We start from the raw sequence: 23,448 nt of genomic DNA, 5'->3' as shown, positions 1-23,448 counted from the left end.
AGTTGGTTTTGTTTCTATTTTTAAGGTGATGAATTGCATTCATGATTTGAGTAGGAATCAACCCACAGAATCATGATGTATACTTATTTATTTTTTGCTGGTTACAACTCGTTAATATTTTGTGATAGGATTTATACATCTTTTCACCTTTGGGCTATTAGTCTGTAATTTGAGATATCTTTTGGCTTCATGATTATCTCGGCTTTTTTAAAATCAGAAGAAAAGTGTTAGCTTCTCCATGATCTGAAAGTTTTTATTCAATTGATGTTCTTGCGTCTTAAAACGCTTAGTAGAATTCATTCATGAAATCAGCAGGATCTCTAGTCTTCTCTGTGAAAACATTGTAATAAAATTTAATTCCTTTTTAATAGATACATGTGTAGTTTTTTTTTCGTCAGTTCCACTAATTTGTATTTTCCATAGAATCACCTTTGTATAATTGTCAAACCTATTGGCATCGGGTTGGTTATATTTCTTTATCATTTTTTATGTCCGTAGGAACTTTAGTGATATTCTATTTTTTATTCTAGTTATTGGTAGTTTGTGTTTTCTCTTTTTTGTCTTAATCTTGCTGATGATAAGATTGGTCAGCATTATTAATTTTTTTACATAATCAACTGTAGGCTTTGTTATTCTCTCTATTTTTTCTATTTTGTTAATTTCTGATCTTATGCTCAATGTATGCATTCTTCTACTTAATTTGTATTTAATTTGCCCTTTTTTTCTTAGCTTCTCAAATGGAAGTGTAGATTACTAATTTTCAACCTTTTTATTTTTAAATTATATAGATCTGAACTTATGAATTTCTTTTTAAACACTGCTTTAGATACATCACACAAATTTTGATGCTTTGTTTTACCATTTTTAGAAATGTTTTCTAATTTCCCTTGTGAATTCTTATTTGACCCAAGAGTTACTTAGAAGTATGCTGTTTACTGCTCACTTGGGCAGCATATATACTAAAACTGCAATGATACAGAGATCATTAGCATGACCCCTGTGAAATGATGGCATGCACATTCATGAAGCATTTCAAATTTTTCACAATAAAATCATATAGGAGCTTAAGGATGAAAGAGCCAGTATAAAAAAGAACCTAATAGATCTGACAGAACTGAATAACACAATGCAAGAATTTCACAATGTAATCACAAGTATTAACAGTAGAATAGATCAAGCAAAGGAAATAATCTCAGAACATGAATAATGGCACTCTGAAATAAGACAGTCAGACAAAAATAAAGGAAACTAATCATCATGAATTAATAAAACCTCTGAAAAATATGGGATTATGTAAAGAGGCCAAATCTATGTGAATCATTGGCATCACTGAAAGGGAGGGGAAGAAAGCAAACAACTTGGAGAACATATTTCAATGTTTTGTCTATGATATCAGATATCAATATAGGATATCCAGGGTATAGGAAACATTGTCCATGAAAATTTCTCAAACCTTGCTAGAGAAGCCAACAGTCAATTCAAGAAATACAGAGAAAACCTACAGGATTCTACACAAGAAGACTCTTTGTAAGACATATAATCATCAGATATTCCAAAGTCAAAATGAAAGAAACAATGTGAAAGGCAGCTAGAGAGAAAGGGTAGGCCACCTACAAGGGGAAGTCCATCAGGCTAATAGTGGACCTCTCAGCAGAAACCCAAGAAGCCAGAAAACATTGAGGACCTATATTCAACATTCTTAAAGAAAAAAATCTTCAACATACAATTTCATATCCAGCCAAACTAAGATTTCTAAGTGAAGGGGAAATAAAATTCTTTTCAGATCAGCAGATGTTGAGAGAGTTTGTTATGATCAGACCTGCCTTACAAGAGATCTTGAAAGAAGCAGTAAATATAGAAAGATCACTGCCAGCTAATACAAAAACACACTTAATTATAGATACCAGTGATACTATAATGCAACTGCGCAAACAGGCTAGCATAATGACTTAAAAGGCACAGAGTGGCAAGCTAGATGAAAAATCAAGAACTTTTGTTATGGTGTCTTCAAGGGACCCATCTCACATGTAATGACACCCAGAGGCTTAGAATAAAAGGATGGAGGAAAATCTACCAAGCAAATGGGAAATAGAAAAACGCAGGGGTTGAAATCCTAATGTCAGACAAAACAAAGGTTAAACCAACAAAGATCAAAAAAAGACAAAGAAGGGCATTACATAATGTTAAAAGGTTCAATTCGACAAGAAGACCTAACTATCCTAAATATGTATGTACTCAACACGGTAACACCCAGATTCATAAAACAAGTTCTTAGATAACCTGCAAAGAAACATAGACTGTCACACAATAATAGTGCAAGACTCCAACACTCCACTGACAGTACTAGACAGATAATAGGTGCAGAAAATAAAGATATTTAGGAACTCAAGTCAACCTTGGAACAAATGGATCTGGCAGGCCTCTGCAGAACTTTCCACTGAAAACCAACAGACTATACATTCTTCTTATTGCTACATGGCACATGCTCTAAAATTGGTCACATAATTGGACATAAAACAATCCTCAGCAAATGCAAAAAAAAAAAAAAAAAAACCTGAAACCATACCAAACACACTCTCAAACCACAGTACAATTAAAAATAGAAGTCAATCAAAACTAATGAATTACATGGAAATTAAATAACATACTCCTGAATGACTTTTGGGTAAATAATGACATTAAAGAAGAAATCAAGAGGTTCTTTGAAAATAATGAGAACAAAGATATAGCATATTAGAATCTCTGTGACACAGAGCTAAGGTAGCATCAAGAGGAAAATTCATAGCATTAAATACCTGCTTCATAAACTTAGAAAGATCTCAAATTAACAACCTAACATCACAACTGAAAGAATTAGAGAAGAACAAATCAAATCCAAAGCTAACAGAAGACAAAAAATAACCCAAATCAGAGCTGAACTGAAGTAAATTGAGATACAAAAAAACCATTCAAAAGATAAACAAATATAGGAGTTGGGTTTCTTTTTGGAAAAAAAAATAATAAAATAGGCTGCTAAGCAGATTAATGAGGAAGAATAGAGAGAAAATCCAAATAAACACAATTATGAATGATGAAGGGGATGTTACCACTGACCTCCCAGAAGTACAAACAACCATCAGAAACCAAAAAAAAGAAACACCCAGGACCTGACGGCTTCACAGGCAAATTCTACCAGATGTACAAAGAAGAGCCACTACCATTCTTATGGACACTATTCCAAAAAATTGAGGAGAGATTCCTCCCCAGCATTATCCTGATACCAAAACCTGGCAGAGATATAGGAAGAAAAGAAAATTTCACACCAATATCCATGAAGAACATGGATTCAAAAAATCCTCAGCAAACTACTTGGTAAGTGAATCCAGCAGCACATAAAAAATTAAGCTACCACAATTAAGTAGGCTTCATCTCCAGGATGCAATGTTGATTTAAAATATGCAAATCAATAAATGTGATCCATCGCATAAACAAAACTAAAGACAAAAACCACACGATTCTCTCAATAAATGCAGAAAAGCCTTTTGATCAAATTTAACACTGCTTCATGTTAAAAACTCTTAATAAACTAGGTATTGAAGGAACATACCTCAAAATAATAAGAGCCATCTATCACAAACCCACAGCCAACATCAAACTGAATGGGCAAAAGCTGAACGCATTCACCTTGAAAACAGGCATAAGACAAGGATGCCCTCTCTCACCACTTCTATTCAACACAGTATTGGAAGTCCTAGCCAGAGCAATCAGGCAATAAAAAAAATAAAGGCATCCAAACAGAAAGGGAAAAAGTCAAACTCTCTGTTTGCAGACATGATTCTGTATCTAGAAAACCCCATAGTCTTAACCTCAAAAGCTCCTTCAGCTGATAAAAGTCTTCAACAAAGTTTCAGGATACAAAAATCAATGTATGAAAATCATTAGCATTTGTATACACCACCAACAGCCAAGCTGAGAGCCAAATTAGTAACACAATCCCATTACAATTGCCACAAAAAGAATAAAATAAGAATACAGATAACCAGGGACGTGAAGGATCTCTACAGTGAGAATTACAAAACACTGCTCAAAGAAATTAGAGAAGACACAAGCAAATGGAAAAACATCCCATGCTCATGGATAGAATCAATATCATTAAAATGGCCATATTGACTAAAGCAATGTACAGATTCAATATGACTCTATTAAACTACCAATGATATTCTTCACAAAACTAAATAAAATAAAATAAAATAATAAAAAAATTAAATAAAATAATTTAAAATCCACATGGAACCACAAAAGAGCCAGAATAGCCAAAGCAATCCTAATCAAAAAGTACAAACCTGGAGGCATCATGCTACCTGACTTCACACTATACTACAGAGATACAGTAACCAATACAGCATAGTACTGGTACAAAAACAGACACCTAGGCCAATGGAACAGAATAGAGAGTGCAGAAATAGGGCCATGCATCTATGACCATCTGATCTTTGACATGGCTGAGAAAAACAAGCAATGGGGAGAAGACTCCCAATTCAATAAATGTTGTTGGGATAATCGGCTAGCCATATGCTGAAGATTGAAGCTGGACCTGTTCCTTACACCATATACAAAAATCAAGTCACGATGGAGTAAAGACTCAAACGTAAAACCCAAAACTGTAAAATCCTGAAAGACAACCAAGGTAATACCTTCCTGCACGTAGCAACAGGCAAAGAGTTTATGACAAAAAATACCAAAAGCAATCACAACAAAAGCAAAAAATTGACAAATGAGATCTAATTAAACTTCTAATTAGAGCTTTTGCACAGCAAAAGGAACTATCAACAGAATAAACAGACAACCTACAGAATGGGACAAAATTTTTGCAAATACCTAACAAAGGTCTAACATCCAACATCTAAAAGGAACCAAAACAAATTTATAAGAGAAAAAAAAAAAAACATTAAAAAGTGAGCAAAGTACATGAACAGACACTTCTCAAAAGAAGACATACATGCAGCCAACAAGCGTACGGAAAAAAAAGCTCAATATCACTGATGATTAGAGAAATGCAAGTCAAAACCACAATGATATACCACCTCACACCAATCAGAATGGCTATTACTAAAAAATTGAAAAAATAACAGATACCTGAAAGATTGTGGAGAAACGGGAACACTTTCACTCTCATTGTTGGTGAGAGTGCAAATTAGTTCAATCATTGTAGAAAGCAGTATGATTATTCCTTAAAGACCTAAAGGCAGAACTACCATTTGATCCAGCAATCCCATTACTGGGTATATACTCAGAAGAATATAAATAATTCTACCATAAACACACACACACGGGAATGTTCACTGCAGCATCAGTAACAATAGCAAGACATGGAATCAACTTAAATCCCTATCAATGGTAGAGTGAATGAAGTAAATGTGGTACATGTTCACTATGAAATGCTATGCAGTTATAAAAAAAAAAGATCATGTCTTTTGTGGAAACATGGATGTAGGTGGAGGCTATTATTCTTAGCAAACTAATACAGAAATTGAAAACTAAATACCACATGTTCTCTCTTATAAGTGGGTGCTAAAGGATGAGAACTCGTTAATACAAAGAAGGAAATAACAGACACTGGGATCTACTTGGGAGGAGGAAGCGGAGCAGAAAAAAATAACTATTCGATGCTAGGCTTAATACCTGGGGTGATCAAATAATCCCTGTACAACAAACCCCCATGACATGAGTTTACCTATATAACAAACCTTCACATGTACCCCCAAACCTAAATAAAATTTGTACAAAAAACAAAAAAGATGTACTTTTTTAAATTTCCAAATAATTGGGGATTTTCTAGATATCTTAATTACTTGATTTTTAATTAATTCCATGGTGCTCAAAACATATTCTATAACTACTTTTTTTTTTTTTGTAATAGTTATTCCAAATAAGGTGAGGTGGTAACTCACTGTGGTTTTGATTTGCATTTCCACAATATAAGGGATGTTGAGTATTTTTCATGTACATGTCAACCATTTGTATGTCTACTTTTGATAAATGTCTAATCGTATATTTTGCTCATTTTTAAATCAAATATCTGTTGTTTGGCTATTGAGATTTTAGAGTTCCTTACATGTTCTGAATATTAACTCATTGTCAGATTCAGTTTGTGCATATTTTCTTCCATTTTGTAGGTAGTCTCTTCACTCTGTTGATTGTTTTCTTTCTCTGCAGAAGCTTTTTAGTTTGATGTAATCTCATTCATCTATTTTTACTTTAATTGTCTGTGTTTTTGAGGCCTTATTCTAAAAATCTTTGCCCAAACCAATGTCATAAAGCATTCACCCTACATTTTCTTCTAATAGTTTTATTATTTTGGGTCTTACATTTAAGTCTGTAATCCATTGAAATGCTGATGAAGATGTGAAGAAAGGGGAAATCTTATATATTGCTGGCAGGAATGTAAATTAGTACAGTCATTATGGATAACAGTAGGGAAGTTCCTTTAAAAAGTAGAATAACATGGGACTACCATATGATCCAACAATACTACTACTGGGTATACATTAATGAAAATAAAATCAATATGCCAAAGAAATACCTGCACTCCCAGGTTTACTGCAGCACTATTCACAACAGCTCAGACATGGAATCAACACCTAAGTGTTCATCAATAGATGACTGGATTTTTAAAATGTGGCACATATACACAATGGAATACAATTCAACCATAAAAAGAAATGAAAACCTGTCATTTGTGACAAAATGGATGAAACTTATAGACAATGTTAAGTGAATTAAGCCAAGCACACAAGGACAAATACTGCATGATCTCACTTCTACTGGAAATTTTTTAAAAATTGATTTTTAGAAATAGAGTAGAATAGTAATTGCCAGAGGTGGAGGAGGGGAGGGAGGAAGAAGTGTTAAAGGGACAGGTTAGTCAGCAGGCATACAGTTATAGTAAGATAGGAGAAATAAGTTCGTGTTTTATTGCACAGCAGGATGACTACAGTTAACAATCATGTATTATATATTTCCAAATGGCTGAAAGTGAGGATTTGGCATGTCCTCACCACAAAGAAAGGACATGTGTTTGAGGTGATAAATATGCTAACTTCCCTGATTTATTACAATAGGTATCAAAGACAATACATATAAAAAACGTACGTTCTTTTTTTTATTATTATACTTTAAGTTCTAGGGTACACGTGCATAACGTGCAGGTTTGTTACATATATATACTTGTGCCATGTTGGTGTGCTGCAACCATCAACTCATCAGCACCCATCAACTCATCATTTACATCAGGTATAACTCCCAATGCAATCCCTCTCCCCTCCCCCCCTCCCCATAATAGGCCCCAGTGTGTGATGTTCCCCTTCCCGAGTCCAAGTGATCTCATTGTTCAGTTCCCACCTGTGAGTGAGAACACGCAGTGTTTGGTTTTCTGTTCTTGCAATAGTGTGCTGAGAATGATGGTTTCCAGCTGCATCCATGTCCCTACAAAAGACACAAACTCATCCTTTTTTATGGCTGCATAGTATTCCATGGTGTATATGTGCCACATTTTCTTAATCCAGTCTGTCACTGATGGACATTTGGGTTGATTCCAAGTCTTTGCTGTTGTGAATAGTGCCGCAATGAACATACGTGTGCATGTGTCTTTATAGCAGCATGATTTATAATCCTTTGGGTATATACCCAATAATGGGATGGCTGGGTCAAATGGTATTTCTAGTTCTAGATCCTTGAGGAATCGCCATACTGTTTTCCATAATGGTTGAACTAGTTTACAATCCCATCAACAGTGTAAAAGTGTTCCTATTTCTCCACATCCTCTCCAGCACCTGTTGTTTCCTGACTTTTTAATGATTGCCATTCTAACTGGTGTGAGATGGTATCTCATTGTGGTTTTGATTTGCATTTCTCTGATGGCCAGTGATGATGAGCATTTTTTCATGTGTCTGTTGGCTGTATGAATGTCTTCTTTTGAGAAATGTCTGTTCATATCCTTTGCCCACTTTTTGATGGGGTTGTTTGTTTTTTTTCTTGTAAATTTGTTTGACTTCTTTGTAGGTTCTGGATATTAGCCCTTTGTCAGATGAGTAGATTGCAAAAATTTTCTCCCATTCTGTAGGTTGCCTGTTCACTCTGATGGTAGTTTCTTTTGCTGTGCAGAAGCTCTTTAGTTTAATTAGATCCCATTTGTCAATTTTGGCTTTTGTTGCCGTTGCTTTTGGTGTTTTAGACATGAAGTCCTTGCCCATGCCTATGTCCTGAATGGTATTACCTAGGTTTTCTTCTAGGATTTTTATGGTATTAGGTCTAACATTTAAGTCTCTAATCAATCTTGAATTAATTTTCATATAAGGAGTAAGGAAAGGATCCAGTTTCAGCTTTCTACTTATGGCCAAAATGTACATTCTTTGTTGGTTTCTTTAATTGAAATATTCTTACTGGAACCTCATTAATGAAGCACAGCTTCATGGGATACACAATTTTTGGCTGATTTTTAATTTTTTTTTTTTTTTTTTTTTTTGCCTTTTAATGAGGAGGTTCTCTTGTCTTCTAATGTCTACTCTATCTGTTAAAAAATTCAGCCATCAATTCTTATAGTTGTGCCATTGTACATAAGGATCCATACTTTCTTTTAATTTTTCTGACTTCTTTTTCTGTTATACATGGCTCTCTTCTCTCCAGGACTATGCCCTGCAACTCTCAGCTACCTCAGCATTCCCCAACTCCTCTATTCATTTGAGGGCTCCTACCTCCCTGACTGTTCAGGAAAAGGCCTTGCAGGGGAAAAAAAAAAAAAAAACCTGAGGAAAATACTACGCACTTCCTTTCCTATGTTTTCTTTCTTTCACAATCCTGTGCTGCCTGTATCCAATGCCTGAAGTTCATTGCTCGTATATATATTATTTAGTTTTATAATTGTGAGTAAGGTAGGGTAACTCCAATACCAATTATTCTTTTGTGCATACGAAAATCACACTTTAATGGGGAAATATATAGTAAACACGATAATTACTTTTAAACCTTCTATGTTAGGTACTAAAGATTAAGAAGAAAATAAAGCAGAAGCATGGATAAGGAAGGTTGTATAGGTATGGTGGGGGAGCAAAGAACATGGTAAAAGAAGCATTTGATATTCTTGAAAAATCATGCAATGTAAGTTCCACTGTGAAAACGTTCTTAGAAGAACGTTAAGAGAGTGAGCCATGCAGATATTGGCAGGAAGGGCCTTCTAAGACAGAGTAGTAGCCAGTACAAAAGGTATGTGGCAGGAATACATATAGCATGTTGGTAGGAAAGTGAGGTGGCCAGTGAGACCAGACCTAAATGAAAGAGAGAGTGTTAGGAAATGAATTTACAGGTATAAGTGAAGATCAGATTGGGTAACATTTCCATCACTTGCAAGAATCCGTTGCTTTCTTAGAGCATAATAGGAAGCCAGCAGAGGGCCTTGAGTACAGATATTTTACTATGTCTGGCTTTCATGTGACACAAAAAGTCCTTGAGAACCAGATTTAGGATTCTGAAACAAACTTGAATCCTGTGAATGTGGTGGAGTTGCAAAGCTTTTGTGTTTGGAGGAAACTTACCTGACTGGCTGTATACCACAAGGCTGTCTTGAGGTAATATGCCTCGCTGATCTCGGAGCAGTTTGGGCCTGCCTCTGGACATCTCTGGATCTCAATCAAGGAATATTCTGTGCAATCATTGGCCAGCTGCCGAAGCTAAATTGTGCCAGTTAACTTTTGCTTTAGTAAAATAACTTCTACATTCTCAGGTATGAGAACATTTTCCATAGGGGGGATTCTATGGTTATTTCGTTTTTTAATTTAAAGGACAGTGAGTGTGCTGGGATCTTGAGTGAAGAGTTTATTCACAAGTCACTCAATGAAAGTACATCAGTTTGAGGGGCCGGGCGCGGTGGCTCAAGCCTGTAATCCTAGCACTTTGGGAGGCCGAGACGGGCGAATCACAAGGTCAGGAGATCGAGATCATCCTGGCTAACACGGTGAAACCCCGTCTCTACTAAAAATACAAAAACAAAAACAAAAACAAAAAAAAACTGGCCGGGCCAGGTGGCGGGCGCCAGCTACTCCGGAGGCTGAGGCAGGAGAATGGCGTAAACCCGGGAGACGGAGCTTGCAGTGAGCTGAGATCCGGCCAATACACTCCGAACCCAAAAAAAAGAGCAAGACTCCGTCTCAAAAAAAAAAAAAAAAAATAGAAACTACATCAGTTTGATTGCTTGGATTATAAAGTACACCTGTATTCCAAGTGGCTTAAACAGTAAAGGGGAATCACTGGCTCATGTAACTTGAAGGTCCAACGGTTCAGTAATGTCATCAAGAACTCAATTTCTTTCAGATTCTCTGTTGTGCCATAAAAAAATCTGGCTTCACTCTACCTCTGGCTTCCCTGTAAGTCCTAATGTGGCTGCCAGCAGGTGGGCAACATGGTACATTCCCATCCAACGGCACAGAGGACATCAAATAAATATCTGACTTTCCTACTAATTGAAACACTGTGAACAGGTCCCTGTGTTCAGGGGAGTGTCATGTTATGACTGGTCGAGACTTGAGCTACATGAAATATTGCGGAAAGAGGGATGGGATAGCCCTGATTGATTTAAACAACAGGGAGTCTACTTATTGTGACAGAAGTGAAACTAATATCACCCTAATCAAAGCAGATACAGATGGGAAAGAATAGAATGGGTGCTGAGAAGATGACAAAAATAAAGAAATAAAATTCACCAGTGCCAAGATGTCTTCATTCAGTCTATTCATATCTAGAAAGCAGACTCAATAGACTCCAGCTTTCATCCTCACAAGTGGAAGAGAGGTTGAAGATCACTAGCATTTGAGTCCTCCTTGGAATGAATGGGCTCTACCCCTGTTGTGGAGCTGTCAGTTATGATGGTATAGGATTGAGCTATATTAGTATAGAGTAGAGATAAAGTAAAACAGAATATTTTAGAGATGCTAAAAGTTCTGATTATGACCACAGAACAGAAAAACAGGTTTCAACAGGTGAATTTTCAAAGCAGTTTGGAAAAGAAGGAAACCTCCGTTAATCACTGGGTATCTCTGATTGCTTTTGAAGACCCCCCATTTTAAAAACATTAATATTCATCCAAGTATATGAGAGCACCATTGTTAAGTTGTAGCTTAGGATTTTTCTTTTGGAGATAGAAGTATATCTTGCAAGTCTGATTACAGTTGGCTGCAAAATTTGCTTAAGCACAAAGAGTATGAACATATCAATAATATTTTGTAACAATAAAAAGAAAAACAGCAGTGGTAAATGCTCACATTTAATCGAGTATTACTGTGTAGTAGCAAGGAAATTTACATGTGTTTACATATTTGATCCCCATAATTCTATGAAGCAACTGAGATAGACAGAACTTAAACACCTTACTTTTTGTAGCAATTTTGTAGATTTTCTAGGATTGGCACAAAATATTGGAGGCTGAACACAGTTAATTAACACAGATCACATGTACTGGGGTTCTGGAAAAGATCCGTATATTGAGTTTATTTCACAAGAATCTAGGTGTCAAGCTATAATAGCATAATTATATACTGTCTTCAGAGATATCTTCCCAAATTTACAAATGAGTTGTACATTTACTGAAACCAAAAGAATGGAAAGAAAATGTAAAATAAGCTAGAATGGGGTGGGAGTAGAATAAGAAGCAAGTTCAGGAAGCTGAAAAAAGATATTAAAATAATCACCAAAAGAAGGATATAGGCTTGAATAAGATATAGAGCTGAGTACAGAGTCAGAAGAAGAGAAAGAACCATGGGAAAGAGCATAAAATGTTAGGTCAAACTTGCATGTGGATAGACATTCTTGAAGTACTAAAAAGAAAGGAAGGCTGACCTTTGCGACTTTAATTGTTCTATGTATTCATAATGGAACATCCATTTAAGAATACAGATAATAAGTAGGCAACTTCAATAATTCAAAACAATAGTTATCTTTTCTATGGATTTTTCCAAACCAACAATATGTAAGTACCAATTTATTCTTTGCTTCCTTTACTTTATTTTCCTCCCACCCATTAAGTTTCCAGTTCTGCACTGATGTTCTATTACTGCTTACTCCTTCAATCAAAAACTCCTGGGTGTTTAGAATGTATTCAGTCTTGTGCTTAGACTCTGGTTCTAGAGATGACAAAAACGCAATTCCTCCCCTATTTAAGCTAACAGTCCTTTAAAGGAGACAAGTATGTTAATCATGAGATCACAATTTAATGAGTGCCATGAATGTAACACAGGAACGGATTCCTGATGTACTGACTGGAAATATTTGATAAATAAGTAATTAAAATTAACATGAGATGAGATTAAAAAGAGCATCTGCTCAGAAATCAGTTATCCATAAAAAAGAAAGAAAGAAAGAAAAAGATTGGCAAGAAAGGAACCCAGCAAAGCAGAGCCGTCTCAAGAATAACTGAATGCAGACATAAACAACCAGAGAGCCTGAACCAGTTTTCTTATCATTGCCACAAAAAGAGAATAATAACAATAAAGACAAATGGCAGGGTCACCAACTCAGATATGAAAATTGCCAATAAAAACCAATATATCAGACATATTAGAAAAGAAACTTTGCTTTGAGAATGAATCATAGACCCTTGTGATCACTGAAGCCTGTAATATAGCTCTAGAATATTTCAGCTACTTATTATTCCATCCTATCAGATTTAGAAAAATGACAGACTGAATGCTCAGCCTGTCTAAGCTATTTCAGAAATTAATTCCAAATATTAAACCAAATAGAACTGCTGCAAAATATAAGGAACATACAAGCTTGCTAAGCCTGAATGGTGATAATAAAACTGGCATGGGTGCTACAGTGTTCTAATCAATGTCTAATTGACACACTAATTAAAAAAATTCTGTCATATAATTTTTCTATAGCTCAAAAGCCTACTAAAATCTGTGAATTTATTTTTGAGCCAGAGTTTATAGTCAGACATTTGTTATAGGTCAAAAAGTTCAACAGCTACTTTAAAAATACATTTATATTTTAGATAGGTTCTCATTGACTGGTAGTCAGCCAACTGCCAAACTTTTAGGTATTATTTTTCTAAAATAAGTCCATATTAATTCTCAAATAACATAGCACAGCTACTTGACCAATATAGTAGGCATCAAAATAATGAAGGATATGGATACTTTATCATGTAAATTAAAGAAAAATACTAAGCCTTATTGTATCTTGAATAAGTGATAAGCAATGTTATTCTGAGATTTAAAAAACTGTATAGAAATACATGCACATACGTATGTATAAATAAATATATACTCACACAATTTTTTTCTTGGAAAGCAGGCCTTCTCCAATTGTAAACCCAGTATATTGAAGCAAATCATAAATCAGCCAATTTTCCTGATTTTGTAAGGAAACATATTTAAATCATCCCAAATGCATGGGAATTTATCTTATTTTATAATAACATATATCTAAAATGTTTTCCCTTTAGTTACTTCCATTTTACAACACACACACACACCCTTGATATTTGCCTATGTATGCTAAGTAAAATAGTCTCCCTATTTGCCAAGTAGTAGTAAACAGAAGAATTGATTGCTAAGATGGAGCCCTCCATTGCCCACAAGAAAGCTTCTCCATGAGCTTAACATGATCCCACCCACCTGCTACCCTTATTTAATCTAGAAATAGACACTTCACTGAATCTGAGTCAGTCACAATTTCTCCCAGTGAATGCAGATTTGAGAGTAAGAAATATATGTTGAGTCATAGCCAAATTGCTTTAATGGCTTTTCTCTTGAGTGAAAGTTAAACTTCTATAGAAACCCTGAAAGATGCTGTGTGACTTGATTTTCCAACTCCTTTTTGTATTATGGTGATAGGTTTTAAACAAGTATCTTTCTAATAAATTCCCTTTTCTCTTTATGTTACCAAAACATTGTAACGAAATACATTCAAATCAAACAATTGGGTTTCTGGTTTGTTCCATTATTTTGCTCTATGCACACACCACCTACCTTATTCTTACTAAAGTTCCACCTGTTATTAAACAAAAATCAAATTATTTATCCTTCCTGCCTGTAAGGAAGATGGCACATCTCTGTCCTCCAACCCTACAAAAAGTTTCTTCTCTGGGCTAAATGATGATAGTTCCTTTTAAAAAATTAATTATTTACTTACCCCCAAGTTTTCTTTACTATTTACTTTATAAGTTCCATTTTAGTTCAGTCTTGCTAGTCTGTCAATACCAAGAGTTTTAGATGTCTAATATGAGAAAGAAGAAAAAGAAAGAAAGAGAGAAAGAAAGAGAGAAAGAGAGAAAGAAGGAAGGAAGGAAGGAAGGAAGGAAGGAAGGAAGGAAGGAAGTAAAGAAGGAAGGAAGGAAGGAGAATGGAGGGAAGGAAGGAGGCAGGAAGGGAGGGAGGAAGGAAGGAAGGAAGGAAGGAAGGAAGGAAGGAAGGAAGGAAGGAAGGAAGGAAGAAAGGGAGGAAGGAAGGAAATATCCACTGTTGGATATAGTGCATATCACTATATCCAATCCCAGTACATCCAAGAGGCATAGCAAATTGTGAAAGGGCTTTCATGAATTCTGTGACATCTCCTACTAGCAAACTTTCCTTTTATTAATTGACTTCAAAAGAACAGCCATTGATAGTTATTAAATACAAAACAAAAAAGCAAATTTAGCTTCCCCAGAAAAGACAACTTATGAGGAAGTATGTAATTGTAATTGTTGTATTTGGCTGCGTAGATCCCCCTGCAGGACAGAAGAACTTGTGCTCCTGTCTGCGAGGAGTGCTCCTGGAAGATAATGCTCAACTATATGTTCCAGGAAATCTCAGAAAATTGCCCTTAGTTGAAGAGCCCTGCATTGCTCAAGGTCACATCTCCTTCCTGAAGAAACCTACATCCAATGCCTGGTTAATATAAAAGTTTGGACACCCAGCCTCCTCTCAACAACAAAAGGCCACTGAAGGGCCATCTATCTATTAATGGCTCCAGGGCTCTCATATAATTGGTTGAAACCTTGTTGAGACTGCATGCCTGCAAGAGCTTCTCTCACCTCGCAGTCCTATCTCTATCTCTTTCTTCTGTAGGTGCTGACTCTGACTGTACTTCCTAATAAACTCCTAGCATTTTAATCTCTTTCTCAGAATCTGCTTCCACAGAATCCAACCTGCAACAAATACCTAGAAGAAAAAGATTGAGAAAAGCATGGTCAGGCACTGATGACTCATGACTGTAATCCCCACACTTTGGGAGGCCAAGGCAGGAAGATCACCAGAAGTCAGCAGTTCAAGACCAGCCTGGTCAACATGGTGAAACCCCATCTCCACTAAGAATACAAAAAATCAGCCAGGTGTGGTGGCACATACCTATAATCCCAGCTACTTGTGAGGCTGAGGCAGGAGAATTGCTTGAACCTGGGAGGCAGAGGTTGCAGTGAGCCGAGAAAAGCATATATATATATATTTTTTTAAGTAAACAAAAATGTAATAATACCTAAATAGTAGCTACTTGATTCTACTAGCTCTTCAATTTATGATGTGCATCATACTAAATATTTTTCCTGTTAACACTAAATGCTTTACATGCTAATACTAAACACCTTAATTCCATTACTTCTGAGCTTTTTGTATGTGCATTATACTGCACGGTTTACTTGCATTATCTAACTTAACCTACATAGCAACCTTATACATAGGCATCATTATTTATCAGTTTTACAGATGAAGACAATTAATGCTTAGGAAGTTTAAACAACTTGTTCAAGATCAAATAGCCAGTAAATGGCAGAATCAAGATTAAACCAATTAAGTTTAATTGCAAAACCATTTATTTCACCACTTCTATAGGTACTATCCCAGATCTCAAATCAGAAGCAAAATCTACAATTCTGCTTTTTTCTTTTTTTTTTTCTCTTGGAAAGTAGGCTTTCTCCAATTGCAAGCCCAGAATCTATAATTCTGCTTCTGATTTGAGAAATGAACTTATAACATGGATACTTTCCATGCTACATTCCTTTCTTAAGTTGTTGGCTAAAAGTCCAGAGTTGATTAGAACAATTCTGGTCACACATCTGACCAGTAGCAGAAGATATTTGCTAATAAGTTTTCATATGCTAGTCTATAATTTGGGTTCTGGAGCACTTTGCTTGTTTGGTGAAGACAAGATTTCACAATGCACAGTTCAATGTGTTGAATTATTAGTGGTCACTCTTCAGAGAGTTCAAGGTTTAGAGATAGAGAATATTATTGGTAGAAGACATATAAATAAATGATTAATGTTGGGAGAATATATTAATCAAGTCAATCACAAGTGAAAAAAGACAAAATTTTCTCCTTAACATTTTCAGATATGATTCAAGCTAATTTTGAAAAGTTCTAAGAAAATTTGCATAAGTTTTGTATGTCTGAGCAATGTAATCAAGATTTAATCAATAAAAATAAGCTTAGACTCAGATCATTTTTCATATTTCTTTGATTTGTCTTTTCTAATTAAAAGATAACTAACTCATAATGTGTACCAATAATATGGAAAGACAGAGTGAACAATATTTCCTTTTCTTTGTCTCAGTGCTTTTGGTTTATTTGAAACAAATATATCTAAACGTTATGGGTTTCCATTTAATATGTAAAAGTTTACTATTATCTAGAGCAAGTACTTGAAAAAATAGAAAAAATATTCTAACTCAAAAAGAGTTAATTAAGCAACATTTATTTTGTTAGATAGTACAATTTCTCAATTGTAGAGTACATTTTATTTGAATAAAGTCAATATACATCTCAACCAAAATAAAAAATAAAATCAACATTTCAAATTATATTTTTAGAGATACAATTGTACAATATTGCTTAAGCAATAAAATATTGAGGTGTGAAGTATTTTCACATTGAGCCATTCCTTTAGAGTACCTGGATAACAGATTTCATGCCTTCTTAAAGAATTTTAGCAATTAGAATAGAAGATACATTTAGTTTCTTTCACTTAGAAGGAAATGATATTTCATTTCAGATTATCAATGTAGAGAAACTGTATTTGCAATATAATCAAATATATCATCTATCAAGCAGAATCACCAAGCTATACAAGCCATGAAATTGGAGTAAATCTGTCTTCTGAAATAGAAAAAGAAATATAGAACTATTCTTATATATTACATATTTATATTGGCACATGTGCAATGTAGAGAAGGTCTTGTTAATTCTGGGCTTTTCTACGTATTTCAGTGTACTTTAATCTTAGTTCACCTTATCAAAAGATCTGAAACTATGGTCACTGAATCTACAGAAATATACTTTGTTAACCATTTTTATTCAACTGAAATGCATAGAAATTAGGTTGCCTTCGATATGCAATCTAGGTCAATACACTGGAATAAGTTTTGTACTTGAAGCATGCTAGCAATCTATGAATGGAAGCGTTTCTCTAGATATCCAATTGACATATACACAAAGCTTGGGGCAACCCAAGATTTTTTAAAAATAGGATTCATTATGTTAATCAAATAGAGGAAGAGGTTAAACAAGTCCTCTAAAAATTCATAGCTAACCAACATCATGATGAAGGTTCAAACCTCATGTACTTTCCAAAAGAAGATATTTGTGTTTGAGAAGATGTTTTTACTTTGTGTTAAAAGAGTTATTTTTGATTGTAAGAAAATTCTGATTATAGAAGGGAGGTACAAGTGTATTGAATTTTTCTGAGAATGTGACAATTTTATTTGAAAATTTATGGCATTCTGCTTGGCATAGAAAATCATTTGGTTTCTGCTCTATTTCCAGGTGCCCTTCAATTAAAAAAAAAAAAAGAACCTAGAGATGTGGAAGTAAGGTATAGACAAAAGATGAAGATGACTTCCACAAATTTAAAGGGATTTGTTAGTGGGGTAATCTTAGTAGGCCAGGTAAACACATGCTGTAATGGATTGGAAATGTCCATTAAATCAATGAAAGCCATTGAACAAAATATTATATAGCTAATGTATTGATTTCTTTTGTGTAATAATTATAAGGTGCCTTATATGTACTATCACATTTAAAACACTGATAACATTTTTAGGAGGTGTTTACTGTCCTACTATTATCATTATAGACGAGGTAAATTACACTAACAGGGATTAAATGTAACGGGACACAAAATAGGTAAACATTTACATTGCCCTCTTCTGCTTTCTAAGGAGGATGGTTTCCCTGCTTCTTTAATATATCTCACAAGGTGCTTGACTCAGCTTTGCTCTGCTGAGCGCTAAGGTGAAGTCTGAGGAAGAGAATTTGGGAAGCCAAAAGAAGGATAAGTTGCTTTACATGAGACAGAGAAACACAGATGAGTGGGAAAGAGGGAATGCAGAGGGTTGGAAAGAACAGTGTTGCAACCCTTTGAAAAAGAGATACATTGAGGGAAACTGAAAGAGGTGTGAGAATACCCATCCAGGTGTGAGTAACAATAAAGGGTGGAAGTTTTGACAAAAAGGTAGTCATAGTCCAACAGGATTTTTAGGATGTTTTGGGATATAATATATCTAGCAGTGTCTCCCAAATATTACAGGAAAGGGCTGTCATTTTCTTCAAAACTTTGTTGTAAGTTGGGATTATCATTTATACATTGACTTGGTGAGATTTTCTTTAAAGAGAATTCAGTAGTCTCAAAAGGTAAATTCACTGTCAATTTTATCAGCAAATTGTCCAAATTCACACAACTAGTAAGTGGTAAAGCTAGAATTCCATCCCATCTATCTAACTTCCAGCCTTTACCATTAATCACCTCCTTATATTGCTTTTGTCTCCCAAGCACTTCTCTTTCCTCTGGAGAAAAATGTCTGCTTTCTTTAAAGTAAAAGCTCTGTCCATGCAGCTAAGCAGCTAAGGACGTGAACAGTCACTGATACACGCCAACTCATCAGTAGATTGTTGAGGTATTGAAATATATTGAATTATTACTTTATTATTTATTTATTTTTAGAGACAGGATCTTGCTCTGTCACCCAGGCTGGAGTGCAGGGGTCTAACCATGGCAAACTGCAGCTTCGACCTCCTGGGCTCAAGCAATCCTGCCTTAGCCTCCCAAGTAGCTGGGACTACAGGCCCGTGCAACCGCACCTGGCTTTTTTTTTTTTTTTTTTTTTTAGATGGGAGTCTCCTTATGTTGCCCAGGCTGATCTTGAACTGCTGGCCTCAAGCAATCCTCTCGCCTGGTCTCCCATAGCCTTGGTATTACGGGCATAACCCACCATGCCTGGCCTTAGTCATTAAATTATATGCTACTTAAAACATCACTTCTTGTGGCATTGCTACATCCAACCAGTTATTTAAAATTACAGATTTTAAATTCCAGTCTTATTCGCTGGGACAAGACTTTTGGTATAGAAGATGGGGATTCCTCCCTCTGCCCCCAAGGGAAAAAAATTTCAAATCTGGGTAAACAAAATATATAATAAAAAGTAACTATACTTTCTAGATGAAAATAGATAGATGTCAAATGAATAAATGTTGAAAATCTATACCAGCGGAGGCAAAGGTACTTTAGAAAACCATTCGAGAATCAATATACATGAGCACAGTTTTAAAGAATTATCAGGATTTTTCCATATGAAAGGGTAGTTGTACAATATTAGAGGGATAGAGACAAATATATAAAGAGAAAGACACTTGTAAAAATTGCAACATTTTTGAAGACTAATGATAAACTCAATTTTCTTTCTCTGTTGATAAACTCCATTGTATTTGAACTGTAGGTTTTAGCTAAGGTTATTTTACTTAGCTTTCTTGTTTCATTAGAAATGTTGCTAACATTTGGAATAACTGTGGCTACTTATTCAAAGAATTTGTGTCCACCAGGATATATGGAGCTTCAGCTAAATCCAAAATGCTAAAGCATATTTCTTTTCATTCATTTTTAATCAAATAAAATAACTAATAAATAAATAAATAATCTTAGGTAAGGATTTCTAGTAATTTAACAATTTTATGAAACTTTTTCTGAAGTTTTAACATTTCCAACATTTTGCTATCTTGCATTCAACCTATGACTCAAACGAAGATTTGCTTCATCAAAAATTTGTTTAATGCTCTTTATGTGAGTGCAAACCTGAGTTCTGAAGTTATATCAGCATTCTCAGACCATATTTTCTCTTGATTGTTCTGCCTAGGTTTGCTAGAGTATTAAGTTTCTCAAAGTAAAAGAATTTGACATGTTTTCTTCTAAAATCAATTTTCTTTAGAAATAAGTCCCTTGAAGTTCCTATTAGTAACAATGATTCTTTCTATGTTAGTCTGTGCATGCCTGCCCTAACAGTGAGGGAATACATTGTTTAGTGCACCAAAATAGCTGTTTATGATCATGCTGTATGTTCATATTTAACAGCTCTTCTCAATCCATTTAGCTATTTCTACATATATTTCAAAAAGAAATTTATACTTTTCATAAAATATTTTGAACTTTCTTCTTTCAAAAATATATAGTGCAACACTAGAAATATATAATATTCCCCCACCTAATGTCAAATGGTTTCTAGTAAATTTCCTTGAAAAGGCAGATATCCAATAAATTTGTGTGATTTATTACTCTTTTCAGTTGAACAGTATTTGTAATAACTAATCTCTATAGTTCTTTGAGAGCAAAAGGGAAAATTGGGCCTCTGTGATTTTCTTAGGAATGACTCTCTTCAGTCAGATCACGATTTGAGTTTGAACCAACCAGAGAGTAGCAGAAGGAACGTTTTCTCATTTCCATGTCCAGAAAGATACATTCCTGTTACCCTCCTGAAGTCAGAGGATGAAATCATAGTCAATGCATCTTTGCAGATAAACTATTAGGTACATTTTTCTTTGTCTATAGAAATTAGTGGAACACAGGAAACTACAGCTTGCTATCCCTTCAATCCCTTGGGGAAAAAATGTTGGGTAGAGGGTGTTCTTGCATATATGTGTGTTTCAAACTTCATTTGGGTCCGTTTGTTTTTTGCTACCACCAGTATAATAAGTAGCATTTGTATAAATCAAAATCATATGAGGCTGTAAGTTTATCAGGGATAAGAAGCTTTCAGTCTTTGGAAAATCCATCACAATGTTCTCAGTGAATAATCAAACTGCATAGCTAAGGAGCTTAGATATACTGAAATGTAGCCCACTTTCAAGAGAAGGAAGGGAAACTAAGCTCTACTTCCTGAAAAAAAAAAAAAAAAAAAAAGAGTATCTGTCTATATTATGTGGGATTTTTCTCCGAAGATTTGTTTCTACTCTCTTATTGATTTAATATTTTATTTATATCAGTATGGATTCATGAATATTAATTTTTTAATTATAATTTAATACTATGCTATTTGTTCATTGTGTATTCTGTTGCTAAATTGTTCTACCATGTCCTTATGGGAGCTCTCTCAGGTTGGAGCCTTGTGTCCATTTGACATGCCCTCATCCTTTTATTCCTAGAACACTTTCTTACTTTCTGTTACTACAAAATGCTCCAGACTTATTGTTCAATTTTCCCACCACAGACCCAGGATTGACTTCACTTTTAATTTCTGAAAATAATTTAGTAGACATCTAGGCTCCATCTCCTTAAGAAGCTGTGGACTCCTAATATCTTGAGGTCACCAAGAGAATTTTTGCAAGCTTTTTGTCTCACTGAATCTTAAGTCAAACCATATATGCACCATTCTAAGCCTGACTCAAAGTTCTCATAACTGTAATGTCATTTTATTATATTTAATTTCCTCCCAGTTCAAATGTCTGCTTTCTCATGAGAACCTTTTCTATCTGTCAGGATCTTAGAATGAAACATGTTATCATGCTCAATCTTGTCATTTGAAGAGATTTTGATAGTGGGAATAGCTTGCTATCCCCTCAACCCCTTGGAATGGGTAGAGGGTGTTAACACATATACACAAAAACACCCTCTACCCATACAGGGTTTAGTAAGGTATAATGCAATGCTCTAGACCTAGTAAAAATAGGAAGCTATTATTCTAAGCCTTTAACACCACTGGAGAGAGTGGTTACCAAAACCTGGAGAAAATAGCTGTATGTGGAAAGGTTCTGAAGAAGAATGCAGCAAGCTCAATAAAGTCAACCCATTCTTTTGACCACTGTCTCCTTCCACTTTCAGATTTCCGACTAGAACCTTTCATTGGCTGAACAAAGACAAAGACAGAAATCAAGGAAGGTCATAGAAGTAGTCAGCTTTTTGGTACCCAAAGTTGTTGGAGAAGGGTACAGAGTGGGTAAATAGGTCAAATGAAAGACAGGCAGTATTTTCTTATTTTAATAATAAGTTTAAAAATCCCACTTCTTGTACTTACCTTCTGTCTGATGTCATCAGTATTTTCAGATGCCAACTGGGATCAAGTTCAACACTGCATTATTGAAGAATCCAGGTTATCTATATTTCATGTGCCAAATGAAAGAAAGAATCCTGAAAATAAAACAATATGATGATAATAGTAACATTTTTAAAAATAAAATTTATGGTCTAAACCCTGATCATTAATGGTTATTTCATGTTGAAGCCATGAGGCCTGTTCTTCATTCTGAACATAGGGAAAAGGTGAAATCTTTTCATGTATTTATTTATTTAGCCAATTTATACATATAGTGAATTTTAATTAGAATTTAATAGTATGCCTTCTTATTATGCATATTATTGGGGCTATCTGAATTTTCTTTGGAATTGTGCCTCCAATTTGCCATGCCCTTTTAGGCAACTCTATTTTAATTACTAGTTGAATATGATGGGTACATTTTATTGTTCTCTCTTTTGATTATTGGAAAAAAAGAGGGAGAACTTAACTTCTCAGATTGCTGAGAAAAATAGAACTCATGAAAACACACACACACTTACACATATGTCTTGAATATTTTTGCAAAGATACTGGAAAAGAGAAAAGTTATGTTTCCTTCTTTCATGAGTATCACAAATTTCAGTAAGAGAGAAAATCTGAGCATTTCCCAAGGTAATCTCTCTGTCAGCCATCATATTATTACTTCCTAAAATCTTTGCCATCCCACTCTATTTTCCACCTTCTCATTCTTAAGATTTCCAAAGCTTCACCAAATCCTCATTCTCTGTTGATGGCCTACCCCCATGGTTCACTGAGAAAACAAACACTATTTTGCTAATTTATCTGGGAGCATAAAAAGTACAAAATAATATGCCACCATACTGGACTGGAATCATAGTTTTGTTTACCTGTGTACTTAATTTTAAAGATAGAAGATAGTGGAACATAATTGTTTGCTAAAGATCACACTTCAATAGAAAAGAGATGATAAAAGAAGAAAGTTGATTCTGTCAAGATTAGTTTTTAAAAGAATGATAAACATTCCATCCACTGCAATAGTTAAAAACCATAAAGAGTGTGCAGATGTAGACTAATGTGGTTTTACATATTTAGAGTTTTACATTAATGATTTACCCCCTAATGACCTCTAGGTGACCACAGTCAATGGTTACATCTGTATTACTATC

General features: G+C 34.8%; 1 long non-coding RNA gene and 1 other non-coding gene across 5 annotated transcripts in view; one reads left to right on the top strand and one right to left on the bottom strand.

Annotated features, from left to right (window-relative positions):
• LOC110744057 overlaps positions 1 to 23,448 on the bottom strand; it is a 100,535-nt gene that overhangs the window by 38,321 nt on the left and 38,766 nt on the right. For 2 of the 4 annotated variants that reach the window (XR_004185982.1, XR_004185983.1), the window contains exons 2-4: positions 22,283 to 22,395; positions 15,047 to 15,173; positions 13,301 to 13,380 (exon numbers count right to left, since the gene is read on the bottom strand). This is a non-coding gene — a long non-coding RNA (uncharacterized LOC110744057). Of the gene's footprint in view, positions 1 to 8,480; positions 9,705 to 10,733; positions 10,912 to 11,400; positions 11,493 to 13,300; positions 13,381 to 15,046; positions 15,174 to 22,282; positions 22,396 to 23,448 lie in introns of those variants that run through there. The other 2 variants (XR_004185980.1, XR_004185981.1) reach the window with 2 other exon arrangements.
• On the top strand, positions 936 to 1,042 carry LOC116272020. Its single transcript, XR_004180748.1, has one exon. It is a non-coding gene; the product is annotated as a U6 spliceosomal RNA (small nuclear RNA).

Source organism: Papio anubis, chromosome 1 (assembly GCF_008728515.1).
Source record: "Papio anubis isolate 15944 chromosome 1, Panubis1.0, whole genome shotgun sequence".
NCBI lineage: Eukaryota > Metazoa > Chordata > Mammalia > Primates > Cercopithecidae > Papio > Papio anubis.
The sequence above is the reverse complement of the archived record's forward strand: the minus strand, read 5'-3'. Positions and strand labels throughout refer to the sequence as shown.